This window comes from Pseudochaenichthys georgianus, chromosome 19 (assembly GCF_902827115.2).
Source record: "Pseudochaenichthys georgianus chromosome 19, fPseGeo1.2, whole genome shotgun sequence".
Classification (NCBI taxonomy): domain Eukaryota; kingdom Metazoa; phylum Chordata; class Actinopteri; order Perciformes; family Channichthyidae; genus Pseudochaenichthys; species Pseudochaenichthys georgianus.
Window position 1 is genome coordinate 3,296,879 of NC_047521.1, and position 15,559 is coordinate 3,312,437.

Below are 15,559 nucleotides of genomic sequence, written 5' to 3' on the forward strand. Positions count from 1 at the left end.
CACACAGGCTCTCATTATGTCCATTGTAACACATTTTCCTGTCAAATAACAGTAAAGTGCCGGCAGTCTCTTCACAGACGCCTGCACTTCACTGTAACACCACAGTACTCATACAGATGTAGCACTCCAGATCAGACTCAAAAGGGTGTGTCCCAGCGGATGCCAGGGGCTGGGGGTGTTGCCAAATTGCTAGAGGGCGTTGCCCAATTTCCCCATTTGTTCAATTACAGGATTTAACCATGAGATGGCGCTTCATTCACAAAATACACAATGGGTGTTGTAGAAACATCAATATTTTAGATCAAATAAAGTATATAGTTTGCTTTATGCAGTATATTTCCTGTAATATTGTACAGTAGATTGAAGTAAATCAACTTATACATTAAGATAAGATAAGATGGACCTTTATTAATCCCGTGGGGAAATTCAGTAGTTCAAACAGCAACAGGGTGAGAGTGAAAAACAGGACAGCACAGATTCACACAGATTAATAAAATCAAAAATAAGATGAGCGATAAAAATAATAATAATAATGAGAAACTATGAAATAAGAAATGAATAAAACTAAAATGTAATTATCATATCATATATTATAATGTATTGTATTATTAAGTAATATCATACATTAACCCCATTATAGCAGATGCCACATTAAATGGATGAACACATGTATGCATCAATAATTACAACAGAGTATTTCTAAATACAAGTTGTAAAAATACTTATATGTATTTAATATTAACCCTTTGGAGTCGACCGTCACGCCGGCGTGATCAGATCACATGACCTGTTCAAGCCGGTGCCGCATAAAAACAACAGTCCGGACAACATTGCCGTGTGATTCTGTCGAAAGTGCTGGCTTGAAACTACTGTATATCCCAGTCTTTGATTCATGCAAAAAGACCCAGTAAACACGGAGATACGGTGATATAAAGTTAATACATTTCAAAAGTATGAAATATGGAAGCACATATTTTAATATTTTCGCCGTATTTTATCATTTTACGAAACGGAAAATACTGGAAACTGTAGATTCTGCTCAACAGGATGTATTTACCAGGAAGGGGTGAGGTAATCAGGTAAACGGAGTGATACGAAACGAGACGAAAAGAGACGAAGAGGGACGGCGGGAACCGAAGAGAGACGGCGGGAAATGGAGAGAGACGAAGATATACGAAGACAGGCTGCGGGAGCAACCTGATCTCACCAGAATGCGTGACTCCACCACGACTCCTTAACACCACAATGCGTGGTGGAGTCACGAACTTTGTTACATTTGCGTGTCGGCACCACGCAAACAACCCCAATGTAAAGTGAATGAGGCTCCTTTGTCGTGGTGCACACACGCATTTCTACAACGTCCCGCAGTGAGCTTTTATTCTATACAACGTTTTTTAAATCTACTTTATAGCGTGTAGTAACTCACGGGAGGCTTCTTTTATTTTATTTGTATTCATAATTATTTTTATTTTTCGTCAGAATGTAAAAATTACATTAGTTACGAATTTGTGCATTGTGTGTAATGCATCTGTGATTTTTATTAATTTAGTTTGTTTTTAAGGAAGGCCAGAGCTTCAGCTGTGTCAAATAGATTGTTCCCTTTAGTTAACGTTATTTAAAAGATAATGATCATGTCTTGTATTACGAGCTTCCATTCCCATTGGATAACGGAGAATTTTACACCCGGAAGTAAGTAGCCTATTCTCCTTACTGTCGATTGATTTTACAGTGATATCTGCACTACTCATCGACTAAAAAACACCAAATTGTCCTTGTTAATTACACAACATTGATTGGTTTGAATTGTGTACAATGCTTTTGTATTTTCCCCCTTCGATTCGGAGAAACAAAGATTTTTTCGGAGTTTTTGGACGGCAGAAGACACTACACTACCCAGAATCCTCAGCTATCGTTTGGGACTACACCATGAACCCCGTGATCAGCCCTCAAGCTCTTTGATTGGTTGACCTCCAACTGCATTCCATATGAAAAAAAACGTTTCGTAAAAGAGAAAATCATACTTTATTCAGCAGTGCTTGCTTTACTCTTTGATAGTCATCACATGAATGCATTGTAATAAATGGTTTGGCTGCATTAAATATTACACATCTGTCTTAGTTCTTTATTTATCTACAGAGATCGGGCATCAGCATAGACCGTAAACTCTTCTTTTATCGTTCTGTTTTAATTTCACAATAAAGTTAGTAGTAATATTTTGTTTTGATATTATTGTTTTTTATTAACTACTAGACGACTGGGTCATGTTAAGACCATCTTTTTTTGGTTGCTATGGATTTTTTCCATCGCTTTTGTGTTACAAATATCAAAACAATAACAAAATAATATTCGTCGTAAACTAAACCGGAAACAGCAGTATATTTTATTTTGTTAACACTGTAAACTTGACAGCCTTTTAACCCAAACCACCTACTGGTTAAAGCACGTTATTGCACGTTTAGAGTAATTGCAATGCAGGAAGATTGTGTTGCTTTTTAATGACTGTTTAAAATGCCTTTTTCTTAATGTCTTTCATTTTTGTAACGCACTTTTGAATGTGTTATATTTTATGAAAACATTCAAATATTAAGAGTACATACAAAATAGTGGGAAAGTAGAAGGTCAATTATATAAATATAGAATAGAAAATATCAAGAAGATACTCAAATGATATCTAGAGTAAAACAGTTTAGTGCCTGATAGGAGGATGTGCTAACTAATAAGGCTTTATTTAAAGATATGTGCAGAATACGACAGTGTAATGGTGGAGGTACACACATTGATAGATGTCTTGTAATGCACTGTTGATGAACCTGTGACCTAAGTTTGTCATTCATTGCATAACTACGCTATTGTGTATATGATATGTCAATAAACCTTAGAAAATCTTGAAATCTTGAAAGGGATGTGCAAAATAGCAATTATATACAGTCTTTAATGAACTATTAGAGAATAACGAGTAATGAATATGCTTTAAACGGATCTGCAGATAATATTTAGTCTTCTCAAGCACCAACTATCAAATATCTCGCCTGATTGTTGGCACTTGACAATCACCTTCACTGAATTTCACTCAGGTGTAACTAAAGTCTGATTTAAGGGTTGTTTATATTTCACATCATTAATCCAAATCTGTAAAGTAACTAAAATAAATGTAGTGGAGTAAAAATACCAGGTTAACCTTAAAGAAAGCCCTCAGGATTATAAAAGACCACCATCACCCCAGCCACAAACGGTTCTGTCTGCTGCAGTCTGGCAGGCGGTACCGCAGCATCCGGACTAAAACCACCAGACACAGAGACAGCTTCATCCCACAGGCCAGAAGACTATTAAACACCTGAACTTAGAAATAACATTCATCTGGCAGCTACTTATAAATTATTTATCTAATATATCATATTCCAATCACTTGTATATAGACTCTTATTGCACTATTTCACTATTTTTTCTGTGTATCTGTTTTATTGCGTAGCACTGTTGGAGGAGCCTGTGACCTAAGGGGGGGAGGGGGGGTAGGACACGTTCGATTCCTGTTTTGAATAGTGTGCCGTCGATGGGTTTCATTCCATTTCAAAGTCCTTTTGGACGCTCTGTGTAAACGTCGGGCATCCAATCACAGAGGTTGAGGACTGATCACGGGGTTTGTCAAGCTAAGCACATGGTGTAGTTCCAAACGATAGCTGAGGATTCTGGGTAGTGTAGTGTCTTCGGCTATCCTAAAACGCCGAAAAAATCTTTGTTTCTCCGAATCGAAGGGGGAAAATACAAAAGCATTGTACACAATTCAAACCAATCAATGTTGTGTAATTAACAAGGACAATTTGGTGTTTTTTAGTCGATGAGTAGTGCAGATATCACTGTAAAATCAATCGACAGTAAGGAGAATAGGCTACTTACTTCCGGGTGTACAATTCTCCGTTATCCAATGGGAATGGACGCTCGTAATACAATACAGAGGACATGATCATTATCTTTTAAATAACGTTAACTGAAGGGAACAATCTATTTGACACAGCTGAAGCTCTGGCCTTCCTTAAAAACGAACTAATTTAATAAAAATCACAGTTGCATTACACACAATGCACTGTTTTTTGAGAACACAAATTCGTAACTAATGTAATTTTTACATTCTGACGAAAAATAAAAAATATTATGAATACAAATAAAATAAAAGAAGCCTCCCGTGAGTTACTACAAGCTATATAGTAGATTTTAAAAACGTTGTATAGAATAAAAGCTCACTGCGGGACGTTGTAGAAATGCGTGTGTGCACCACGACAAAGGAGCCTCATTCACTTTACATTGGGGTTGTTTGCGTGGTGCCGACACGCAAATGTAACAAAGTTCGTGACTCCACCACGCATTGTGGTGTTAAGGAGTCGTGGTGGAGTCACGCATTCTGGTGAGATCAGGTTGTGCGGGAGACGAAGAGAGGCTGCGGGAGACTGCGATTGAAGTAAAGTGACAAACAAACATTGAAAATGTAGATATAGTTAGATATATTTAGAGTTTTAAAGACTCAACTATGATGAAGAGAACTCTGAACGTGAGTCAAGCTTTAAGCTTGTTTTTTGACATGGAGGAGGAGGAATCTGTGATGTTGCCCTCTGTGTCGTAGTTGACAGAAACCGCTTTGAAGCGTGGCACAGATAAAGACAGAAAAAACAGATTTTTGTACATAATGTGTATATATATATATATTTGTATTATATTTATAATAACACTTTTGCCTTATCAGAATGAAATCCCATGCTACCTCAATCAAACTTTCACATTATCATAGTCACATCCCATGTATATATTTCCAGCTTTTAAATGGTTTCGTTGTGTATGTTTGTGTTGTGAAAAATAAAATCATTTTCAAAATCTGTTTTTACATATGTTGTGATTTTGGGTCCAAAATGTTCATATAGTAGAAGATCACCTACATCCAAACGAAATAAATATAATTAATTATGATGAATACGTTAAGTCTTGTTCATTGTTTTTCACTTTTATTAAATGTTTGATATTTCTTTCTCTGTGTGCGGGGGATCACAGGAGGGGGGAGAGCTGTGGAATGTGACTCCACACATTCCGATGGCCAATTAGTTTTAAACAAAGGGTCCCCAACATACATATGAAACATGGGGGGGTTGGGGCTGGAGAACGGTATGGTCCTACCGTTTTCATACTTTATATATCTTAGCATATTCATACACACTGTTCATACTGCTCACAGGCTGATATCTAGTGTATTCATACCCCTCACTGTTTATTCATCATTCAATTAATTATATATTTTATTCTGTAGATTGTGAACATTACTTTTCACTTTACTGCTTGTTGCTCCTGGTTAGAAGCTAAACTGCATTTCGTTGTCTCAGTATCGGCGGTCACTCCTGATGAACCCACCAGGGCTGTTTCCTCAGAACGAGAGGAACGTTTTTACCAGGACAGCTTTTTTAAGGGACAGCATCGCCCTGAGATCTATGCTGCTAATATGTTCATGGCCATAACGCCATTTGTAACATATGGGAGAATGGTGAAAATAACCAACTGGACTGGGACCAATGGGAAAATGCCTCTTCCCCTCAATGTGAAGCAACAGATTGAGTCTTATGTTTCCAATCGGTTCCCAAATCTGAACATTGACCAGTGGCATAAGATCAGGAGCCGGGTAAACGAGAGACTGAGGAGCCCCAGAAAAACAGATCCCGAAATCGCTCGTCCTGGTTTCCGCAGCAGATAGGCCTACAGCATGTGTCTGTTACTGTATGTCAGTTATTTTAAATAAAATGGTGAAAACTGAACTTGAAAATTGTTTCCTCTTTTTATTTTCGGGATGGGGAGACGTGTGTGATTAAAAATTAATTCGCAGAAATGTAAAGTGATCTAACTAAGTTCTATTCATATTCTTGACGGGAAGAGCTGTGTAAATGGGTGGCCATATGCATTTGAAAAGCAATATAAATCACACAGTTATTATGCAATAGGCTATAAAAGCACCACCGATTACCTTTCTCCAATTCAAACTCTTGACGGGAAAAAAGGAAGGTGTAAATGGTTGGGCTATACTGTACTGTATACATACAAAGGCCATTCAATAGACGTTCAATATATAGTATTCGTTTATTAGAGTCGGCTTGACTCGGTTTGCATTCATAAAGAATGCACAAATGTGTTTAATCGTTAATGTCATAGTATTCGTTTATTAGTCCCCGAGGGGAAATGGGTAGCAGCACATCACAGAGGCATTTAAAAAGTGAAGAACATTCAAGTTAAACAATACTAAGTAAACAATTAACACAGTAAATTATTTATTTAAATTTATTTCGTTAAAAATAAACTAAATGACTCGGTTTGCATTCATAAAGAATGCACAAACGTGTTTAATCGTTCATGTCAGATATGTAGGCCTACTAAGTAAATAGCCTACATTAGTTCCTGCTCAAGATTAGATTCAACTTTATTGTTATTGCACAGATTACAGGTACTGAGACAACGAAATGCAGTTTAGCTTCTAACCAGGTGCAACAAGCAGTAAAGTGAAAAGTAATGTTCACAATCTACAGAATAAAATATATAATGAATTAAATGATGAATAAACAGTGAGGGGTATGAATACACTAGATATCAGCCTGTGAGCAGTATGAACAGTGTGTTAATCGTTAATGTCAGATATATACTAAGTAAATAGCCTACATTAATTTCATGATGGATTAAACCACATGTATTTCGTTAAAAATAAACAAAATGATTAAATGCAGGGTGAATTGCCCTAATGTGGAACATTTTTGCATTTCAGACTTCGGGAATATATTGCGACATGAAGCCGATACAATAAATCAAAATCCAGTAACATTCTGAAATCCCCAGGATGTGTCCTAATCAAACCAAAAGAGAACATGCAGATATTAAACTCATACAAGAAATGGTAGACATATTAGTACTCTTAGTGCCAAGTTGTCTCAGACAATCTGTTTTCCTAATGTGGGACAGTTCTGTGCAAAATGTGGGACACTGAAAAGTCTATATTAAAAAGCCTCAGTCACCTTCATTCATGTAATAAAAAAATCTCAGGCCAGTAACACTCAAAGCTACAGTAAATGTGCAATACCATGCTATGTTACTATTTATAATGTTATTGTTGTTACAACAGAAGATGTTTTTATTTAAATTGAAGTTAAATGCATCAATCTGGTGCACTGAGGGCAAAATTAGAAGATTTGTGGATACGGCTCTCAACACTCATATGAAACAGAACTGTTCTTACAATGTGTGTTGGAAGGTATTAAATTACTATGCATATGTTATTGTGTAAACAAACAGCTGATCACCTGAGAGCTGCCGTTTCATTCAGAGCGTTTAAAAAAAACGACGGTCTGATTTCAACAACTCAATGTGTGATTATTATAGCAGTAATATTAGACACTAATAATACAGTAAACTATGAACACTGTACATATCATTGTTTGCCCGTGGGATTAGGATGATCGGTAGAGAGCCGCTGCGTCGGATGTGATATAAAAACAAAGCGATTATTGTCGTTGTTGTATGATACATTAAATGATCGCGAGGATCACGATCGAACATCGTTTGTTTGACCCTGGATGCATTTCCTGATCTAAAAACATAGAGATGGTTTTGTACTTACGCGGCGTAAATTACGCCAACGTGAATTAAACATTATTTTGTTAAATAAAAACATGGTGATGTTTAGTAAATGATTACATGTCTCTTACTTAAGCACAGAATGTGATCCTATCCGTGACATATATGGATCTTAACAAATATCCGCTATATCAGATCCCTGTCGATCAGCTGTTTATTTCACATGAGTTCCAGTGTGGCAGCTTTTCACGGCTCCCCCTGGTGGATCCATGATCCATTGCTGCTGGTTTCATTATAATTAAATGTATTTATCAAGGGGGCGTTTCAAGTCCTGCGGGGGGGGTTTTCCTTTTCAGCAGGGGCCCACCCCGTGCCGATCACGGACCCGCCCGGGTAGGCGTCTGAAACGAAGCGCTACATCTGTACTGTGAAATGACTCTACAGCCTCTTACTGTAAAAATAAAATACAGTATACTGCCGTATTTTTTCAATTAACAGTAAAATACTGGCAGCAGAGACGCCAGCAATACACTGAAATTATACAGTATTCATACTGTTGAACAATTTCAGTTTATTAGTGTAAAAAATTAAATAATTCACAGCAACATTCTGGTTAGGGGGCTGCCAGTAGATTAGTGTTGAAAATTGGCTGTAAAATAACAGTGTTACACTGGACACCGAGGTGCGTTCACGCTCAACACCCCTAAGGGATGAGCGGAGCTGTGTGCAGTGCTATCCTCACTGTAATAATGGCACTCGTGGGCTCATTACGACCGTGAGGAGGTAGGTTTGGGACAGAGGAGAAAAACCGAGCTGCCTAAAAACCAATAGGTTTTAAAGACAGCCGATTTATGCAGCGAGCCGGCTTACCCGGTAGGCCTTGCTGCTTATTATTATCCATCTGTCCATCGAACACACGCGTCGCCACTCTGAGTAGTATTCTGAGAGCGCGCTATGTGCTGTGGTTGTCATGGTGATGAGCCACGTCAGAGCCCTCGCCGCCATTGCCCGTGAAGCAACCCAAGAGGGGTCCGGACTGAAAAGCTTCGAGGGGGCCTCCACACGCTGCATCTCACACCGGCTCTCATCCTGTCTCTGTTTAGGAGAAGGCTCGTAAACTGGACATTGAGGCGCGTTCACGCTCAAACATGCTGAGGAATGAGCGGAGGTGTGTGCAGTGCTATTCACACAGTGCGTAATAACAGCCCTGGGCTCATTACGACCGTGTGTAGTAGGCACATCTGGGACAGAGGAAAAAACCGTGCTGCCTGCTAACCGACAGGTTAGGAGCATCATGTTTAAACGTCAAGCCTTGCTGTCTAATAACCGCCTGGTTAAATACAGCTGGCTTGCACCACGAGCCCTGCTGCCTGCTGACTGACAGGTTACAGCCGGCTCTTGCACCTCCACACGCTGTATTTCACAGCGGCTCTCATCATGTCGCCGTTTAGGAGAAGGGTCGTAAACCGGACATTGGGGCGCGTTCACGCTCAAACCCGCTTGAGGAATGAACGGTGTGTGGAGGCATATCTGTGACATAGGAAACAAGCCCGTGCCGTCTAATCAACCGACAGGTTTTAAAGACAGCCGGCTTGTGCCGCGAGCCCTGCTGTCCGCTTATGTCATCCGGAGGAGAGCTCTCCTGAACCGGGGGAACGGGGAGATCTCATTAGGCGGCTGCCTTTCCGATGATCTCCGGGAGTTCCTAGAGAATACCGCCGATATGGCAGAGCCGAGATGGCGGATAGAGGGACCCGGTGACCCGGTCTCAGCCCGGCAGCCGAACCTATAGACACCGCTCTGTCTCCCCCGTCCGGAGGAGAGGGAGGATGGGGCCGGGGGAACCACATGGTGATCCGTGAATGGAGGGGAAGGAGTCGCCTGACTGCTGCCCGCCACTCGGATCCAATAATTAAGGGCTTGGTCCACAGAGTAAGACTCCTGGACTAGCCAATCATCCTCGGCTGCAGCCGCGAGAGCGTTCACTCTCCGCTCTCTGTGGGCCAGAGGGAGACGGACACAATGAGTGCACGACACCTGGGGAGTGAGAGCCGCGTTTGCGTGCTCCAATCCCGGGCAGGACTCACCTGTATCGTCTGTGTAAAGATGCTTCCTCCCTGGAGCGAGCCAGCCACAGCCGGTCGTAACGCATATGTCGGCTAACACCGAGCCCCGCCTTGTCTCCCCCGTCCGGAGGAGAGGGAGGATGGGGCCAGGGGGAAATGTTTTCTTTCTAGTAAACAGCTCTGAAAAGAGCTTGTGCCTATACAGTGCTTCTGCAACGGAGTGCTGAAGAAAAGTGGGAGCAGATAGGGACTACTTCCTATTTATACGGAAGTAAGTCCGTAGGTGGGGCCCACGTCATAGGTGGGCGTGGATTAAGTCTGTCAGTGCTGCACACGTGCAGAGGGATTACCCAATAGCGATAGCCTTAGAGGGCGAAGCCTTATACGAAATAGAACAACCAGGGTTTCTCTGTCCGGCTGAGAGCGCGTTCACGTGAAAGGGACGGGGTTAGCAACATTTGACCAATCACAAACGTGGAGAAGCGTAGCGCAGCGTCATGACAGCGCAGCGTCATACTTCATGAATGAATAGTAAATCCTGCTATCTGGTGCCGCAGAGATTTCACAAAGTGAAGGAGGTTTCCCTTCTATAAAACAGCTGTGGGCAGCAGATACTGTGAGAGTCATGGACAGGAATTCATAGATCAAAGCAGACTGGTTTACAGACTCTTCTGTTTTGCGAATCCGGTGCTTAAACAAATAGCTCTAAACCCCTGGCCAAAATGTCCCTAAATGAAGTCAGAGTTTGAAATGTATCTCAAATAATGTATGCACTTTCATTTCTCCACATAAACATAACAGTCTGCAATGAAACGGTGGTCTCTGTCACGGTAACTTTCTCGTGCGCACAAAATTGTATTTTGTGCGAACGAGAAAGTATATTGTGCGCACAAGATACTTTTTTGTTCTTCTCCATGAACCTTTAGGGGCTCCATAGAAACCAAACAATGGTGTAGCTGTATTAAAGTCCGAGTGGAAACAGTCGTGAAGTGAGTAAATTGGATTTTGTCAGAAATTGGGAGAAATGCGGGAGAAATGTGACCCCAGGAAGAAAGCGGGAGAGGGCAATGCAATCGGGAGGGTTGGCAAGTATGGCCGAGAGTATATCACTTCAATGTATTTGGAGCTGAGGTGCAAACCTCTTGGGACCTCAGCAGAATAACTACTGTGCAAGGGTTTGTATCAAGCCCCCAGTAAGTGAGCCGGGTAATAGTGCACATTTTTGAAGTTAGTTAAATGTAATTTACTTAAACATTTAGGGTGGATAATATGAATTGTTTAATATATGTGACCCCTTAAATGTAGTATCAGCAGCCACTTAAAAGGCTCTTTGCTTTTTTGGTGAAAGCTCGTAGTCATTGTTGATGCAGCATGGCATTATATATGGCAATTGTAAACAGGTTCTTGCTAGCCTAATATGAACCACTAGCTTTTGTTCATAGTAGGTTGGCATATTACACTGAACAAGCCATTGACTCAGTGCTAACTGGGCTAACGAAGTAGCTAGCGTTTCCATATTCTTTCACACACAGTGACGTCACGAGCTACCCACAATGCAACGCGCGCCATATATATATATATATATATATATAAATACGCAATTTTCCTGGAGGTGCAAATATCCTGGAGGTGCAAATATAAACAGCTAGGTAACGTAGCCAGGCAGAGGGCACTAGGTTTTTTTTCTGAATTAACGACCGAAGAAATCGCTGCATGTCTTCGGATTACATCTCTGGACTTGAGGGGTGTGCTCTAGGTCGTTACCAGCGTAAGCTAGAGCTGTGTGGGTTGTCGGATTGCCCTTACAGACTGCCTGCAGATGTATGGAAAAACGACCCTCGAAAGTGGCCTTCGTCGATTTTGGCTGCATCTACGTCTAATTTCTGGAAACACCAGGTGAATACTCCACTTGTCACAATAATATTATCATGCCATTGCATATATGTGGTATTTTAGAGTTGATTAGATATGTGACCCGCTCTATCGAAATCAGTCGGAAGTCGCAACGGCTCATTTCAAAATAAACGTGGATTTACGTAAAAAACTATTTTTTCGGGGTTCGGGTGTTTTGTTTGATTTTAAACAAACAAAGTCTTGGCTTTCAGAATATGAAACTTTTATTTCCAAAATCACACGATAAATACATTTTTGAAGCTTGTAAAGGGAAGATGACATGCACCTCTCACTCACAATCTGCTCTTCCGCAGCGCCGCCCCCCTCCCTCCAGCTGAAATTATGAATGTAAGAGTATAGTAATCATAGATAACATGGCAGGGTCCGTTACAGTTTGTTTTCATCTGATTTCAATTAAACAAAGTCTGGGCATTCAGAATATTAAACTTGTTTCGGCAAATTCAGATGATAAATACAACTTTGAAGCTTCGGCATAATTACAAGCGGAGAACGGAGTAACTTAACGTCACAGGAGCAACCTGATCTCACCAGAATGCGTGACTCCACCACGACTCCTTAACACCACATTGCGTGGTGGAGTCACGAACGTTGTTACATTTACGTGTCTGCACCACGCAAACAACCCCAATGTAAAGTGAATGAGGCTCCTTTGTCGTGGTGCACACACGCATTTCTACAACGTCCCGCAGTGAGCTTTTATTCTATAAAACGTTTTTTTAAATCTACTTTATAGCTTGTAGTAACTCATGGGAGGCTTCTTTTTATTTTATTTGTATTCATAATCATTTTTATTTTTCGTCAGAATGTAAAAATTACATTAGTTACGAATTTGTGTTCTCAAAAAACAGTGCATTGTGTGTAATGCAACTGTGATTTTTATTAAATTAGTTCGTTTTTAAGGAAGGCCAGAGCTTCAGCTGTGTCCAATAGATTGTTCCCTTTAGTTAACGTTATTTAAAGATAATGATCATGTCCCCTGTATTGTATTACGAGCGTCCATTCCCATTGGATAATGGAGAATTTTACACCCGGAAGTAAGTATTCTCCTTACTGTCGATTGATTTTACAGTGATATCTGCACTACTCATCGACTAAAAAACACCAGATTATCCTTGTTAATTACACAACATTGATTGGTTTGAATTGTGTGCAATGCTTTTGTATTTTTCCCCTTCGATTCGGAGAAACAAAGATTTTTTCTGAGTTTTTGGATGGCAGAAGACACTACACTACCCAGAATCCTCAGCTATTGTTTGGGACTACACCATGTGCTTAGCTTGACAAACCCCCAGTCCTCAAGCTCTTTGATTGGTTGACCTCCAACTGCATTCCATATAAAAAAAAGGTTTCAAGAGAAAATCATACTTTATTCAGCAGTGCTTGCTTTACTCTTTGAAAGTCATCACATGAATGCATTGTAATAAATGGTTTGGCTGCATTCAATATTACACATCTGTCTTAGTTCTTTATTTATCTACAGAGATCGGGCTCAGAATAGACCGGAAACTATTCTTTTACCGTTCTGTTTTAATTTCACAATAAAGTTAGTAGTAATAATTTGTTTTGATATTATTGTTTTTTATTAACTTCTAGACCGCTGGGTCATGTTAAGACCATCTTTTCTGTGTTGCTGTGGGGTTTTTCCATCGCTTTTGTGTTACAAATATCAAAACAATAACAAAATAATATTCGTCGTAAACTAAACCGGAAACAGCAGTATATTTTATTTTGTTAACACTGTAAACTTTACAGCTTTTTAACCCAAACCACCTACTGGTTAAAGCACGTTATTACACGTTTAGAGTAATTGCAATGCAGGAAGATTGTGTTGCTTTTTAATGACTGTTTAAAATGCCTTTTTCTTAATGTATTTTATTTTTGTAAAGCACTTTTGAATGTGTTATATTTTAAGAAAACATTTAAATATTAAGAGTACATACAAAATAGTGGGAAAGTAGAAGGTCAATGATATAAATATAGAATATAAAATATCAAGAAGCTACTCAAATGATATGACACATATTGATAGATGTCTTGTAATGCACTGTTGAGGAACCTGTGACCCAAGTTGTTCATTCATTGCATAACTACACTGTTGTGTATATGAAATGTCAATAAACCTTAGAAAATCTTGAAATCTTGAAAGGGATGTGCAAAATAGCAATTATATACAGTCTTTAATGAACTATTAGAGAATAACGAGTAATGAATATGCTTTAAACGGATCTGCAGATAAATATTTAGTATTCTCAAGCACCAACTATCAAATATCTCTCCTGATTGTTGGCACTTGACAATCACCTTCACTGAATTTCACTCAGGTGTAACTAAAGTCTGATTTAAGGGTTGTTTATATTTCACATCATTAATCAGAATCTGTAAAGTAACTAAAATAAATGTGGTGGAGTAAAAATACCAGATTAACCTTAAAGAAAGCCCTCAGGATTATAAAAGACCCCCATCACCACAGCCACAAACTGGGGGGGGGGGGGGGGGGGGTTGGACACGTTCGATTCCTGTTTTGAATAGTGTGCCGTCGATGGGTTTCATTCCATTTCAAAGTCCTTTTTGACGCTCTGTGTAAACTTCGCACATTGAAAATGACTTAGGTCTACCTTTGATGATAAATCACTGAAACACAAAGTCCATCCTCCTGTCCTTCTGGATGAAGCACTTGCGGGTCATGCAGCTGATCCTTTGCCACTCCAGTTTATCATTGGAACTCAATCTTGAAAATGACTCGGTTAATAATTTCGCAACGATGTCATCACTATCACTGAAGTGAGCCATCATGAACGAACTTATGCTAATCATAAATCTATCGATCATAAATCTATCGATTAGATTTATGATTCAAAAATAATAAAAGTAGGGTAGACATGTGGATATTATCCGGCTGAACAAAACGTGCATTTATCTAACAGGTTCGTTTTCCACAGACCTTATTTCCAGCTATTTTCCAAAATCCTCTGGAGAAATCCCATTGCTTTCTGTCGAGGGAATCCGAGCGCGGCTTACTTCCGGGTTTTAGGACGCGTCACTGCACCACTTGCATAGACCTCACAGCGGGCGGAACTTGTCATAAAGTCCGCGAAAATAAAGCCCGCCCATTTAGAGGAAATATATGATTGGTCAATTGTACTGTCATTTGACATTACGCTCTCGTTGAGTTACTATAGCTGGCCCTCTGTGAATGTAGAGAGGGACCAACAAGCTCTCCCGTCTTCACATAACTCGCAGAGAAGGCATTTAACCCTTCACATTCCAACAGAAACTGTAAAGGCAGATTCGAAGGATTTATTTCTTTGGAAATATTATTTTAAATATAATTAAATAAAGTTATTTTGGTAAAACTAATGAAAAATGTAACAACAAAAAAATATAAAAAATAATATTTAAAAAAAAATGTTGGTTTTTTTATGTTTTCAAATATTATTTTGTAGAATATCTTAGGCCCTCACAGAGGGCCTAGAGGGCCCTGACGGCTCGCCACTGGTATAAATATATTCTAGTATACCTCAACAATGGAATTATGATCAGTGGAAATGGCCATGACATGGGACCTTTTTAAATAGTAGACTTTTTAGTAACCTATAAATGATCACGAAACATGATCCATGACCATTACTCCACAAACCTGGTGTTTTAATTACGAGTTCAGAAATATGGAAGGAGTCAAGGATGAGAGAATGTAGTTTAGAAAGAGGGAGAAAGAAGAAAACAGGACGTATGCTGGAATGCATCGGTTCTTATAGATTATTTAAATGTCTAGTTTGTAGGGGTCTTTATTATAATAGTCAGGTGATAAAGTAGGTTTACACATGCAAATATTTGGTTATGTCTACAATAGTGCATACATAAACACAGTACATACAATAAAGTTGTAAAAAAGAAATACTTTCCAACATATTTAAAGTTTAGAAATAAGTCAGTACAATAAGAATATGAAGATTTACAATTATAAAAAAAATAGATGCAGTATATCAGAA